We start from the raw sequence: 2,500 nt of genomic DNA on the forward strand, positions 1-2,500 counted from the left end.
GCTTCAACCGTCTCCTCCCCGAGCCCCTGGAAGTGCAGCTGGGCCGCGGGCGCCCCGGTCCGCACTCATCTGCGAAACTTCCACAAATTGCAGTACCCGATTTGGCCCGCCGGGGGGCGCTGCCTCCGGGGGAGAAGGAGACGTGCCCGGCCCGTACGTCGGGCTCCAACGGATGCCCGCCGTGGACCCTTTATAGGCCCCATCCTGGTCCTGCCATGCTGTTATCGGAGCTCCACGGCTATCTTGTCACTAAACCTTTCGTTTGAGCTCCAGGGCTTTTTGCTTTTTGTAACCCGGTTCCTGGAGCCCTGCCTGGGCAAAATCGGATGCAAGAAGGCCCTGCCCATGCTGATCTCTGAGCTCCGCGCATCTTCTGTCACGGGTCCTTTCGCAAAAGCTCCAGGGAAACAGGCTTTTCGGCCCCGGACAGAGTCCCGGCTCTCTCGCTCGCCTCGTTGGTACCTACTGATCCGGCGGAGGTGTTCTCCGGCGGGTAGCGACACGGACGGCCGAGGGCGCGCTTCACCCAGGCTTCAACCATCTCCTCCCCGAGCCCCTGGAAGTGCCGCTGGGCCGCGGGCGCCCCGGTCCGCACTCATCCGCGACACTTCCGCGCTGGAGTCCGACGCTCGCCGGCCGCGTCCCCCGGCCCGCGGGGGCCCGGGGGGAGGCCCGACGCGTGCGGGGGGAGGCGGCGGGCGGCGGGGGCGCCCCCGCGCCACCCGACGGCGCCCCCCGGTGGCCAGAGGCGGCTCGGAGCGAGACGATCGGGGGGGGACGGCGGCGCGTGACCCGCCCCGGCCCCCTTGGCCCAGCGGACGGGCAGGCGGCTCCCGGGCGCCCCCCCCCGATCCCCGCCGCGGCGCCCCCCGGTGGCCGCCTGACGCCACTGCGGGGGGTGCAGATTCCGTGTGTCCTCTCGGATAAAAACAAAAGAAACGATTCCCGTCGGGCGAAAGTAAGTGGGACGCAGGGCCCCGGGCCCCGACGGTCCGCGCGCGCGGCGCCCCCCGCTGGCCGGTCGAAGGGAGGACAAAAATAAAATGAAAAAAATTTCAAAAAAGCACTCGCCCCAAACAGACGAAAGGTACCCGGTCCGCCCGGATGAACCCTCCCCCGTGTCCCCGCCGCGGCGCCCCCCGCTGGCCAGCCGAGGTAATACACGATTGAGAGGGGGGGAGTGAAAAACAGGGGCAAAAAATGAAAAACACCCCACCCGTTTGAATGCAAAGTCCCGGAGCGGCCAGGGGTGGACGCCGGTCCGCGCGCACGGCGCCCCCCGCAGGCCAGTTGAAGGGAAGAACGGAACGAGACTTAAAGATAAAAAAAAATTTCAAAAAAGCACTCGCCCCAAACAGATGAAATGTACCCGGTCCGCCCGTGTCCCCGCCGCGGCGCCCCCCGCTGGCCAGCCGAGGTAATACACGATTGAGAGGGGGGGAGTGGAAAAAAAAAGGGCAAAAAAATGAAAAACACCCCACCCATTTGAATGCAAAGTCCCGGAGCGGCCAGGGGTGGACGCCGGTCCGCGCGCACGGCGCCCCCCGCAGGCCAGTTGAAGGGAAGAACGGAACGAGACTAAAAGATAAAAAAAAATTTCAAAAAAGCACTCGCCCCAAACAGATGAAATGTACCCGGTCCGCCCGTGTCCCCGCCGCGGCGCCCCCCGCTGGCCAGCCGAGGTAATACACGATTGAGATTAAAAAAAACCAGGCAAAAGACAAAAACACACCACCGATTTAAATGCAGTGTTCACGAGCGCCAGTCCGCGCGCGCGGCGCCCCCTGCTGGCCGCGTAAAAAAAAAAAATAATAATAATAATAATAATCCACCGTTGTGAATTTGCGATGTGTCCGGTACGGCGGCGGCGGGGAGGAGGTCTCCCCTCGTCGGCGCACCCTGGTGGGGGGAAATAAATGAAAGGGAAAAAAAAAAAGAAGAACAGCCCGGGCTCTCGCCGGCTTCCGCAGCCCGGGCTCCCTCCGGCTTCCGCGGCCCGGGCTCCGTACATACAGACAGCAAATGAAATAACGGACGGATGGATGGAAGAGAAGAACAGCCAGGGATCTCGCCGGCTTCCGCAGCCCGGGCTCTCGCCGGCTTCCGCAACCCGGGCTCCAGCCGGCTTCCGCAGCCCGGGCTCCCTCCGGCTTCCGCGGCCCGGGCTCCGTACATACAGACAGCAAATGAAATAACGGACGGATGGATGGAAGAGAAGAACAGCCAGGGATCTCGCCGGCTTCCGCAGCCCGGGCTCCCTCCGGCTTCCGCGGCCCGGGCTCCGTACATACAGACAGCAAATGAAATAACGGACGGATGGATGGAAGAGAAGAACAGCCAGGGATCTCGCCGGCTTCCGCAGCCCGGGCTCTCGCCGGCTTCCGCAACCCGGGCTCCAGCCGGCCTCCGCAGCCCGGGCTCCCTCCGGCTTCCGCGGCCCGGGCTCCGTACATACAGACAGCAAATGAAATAACGGACGGATGGATGGAAGAGAAGAACA

Source organism: Pseudophryne corroboree, unplaced genomic scaffold (assembly GCF_028390025.1).
Source record: "Pseudophryne corroboree isolate aPseCor3 unplaced genomic scaffold, aPseCor3.hap2 scaffold_1033, whole genome shotgun sequence".
Lineage (NCBI taxonomy): Eukaryota > Metazoa > Chordata > Amphibia > Anura > Myobatrachidae > Pseudophryne > Pseudophryne corroboree.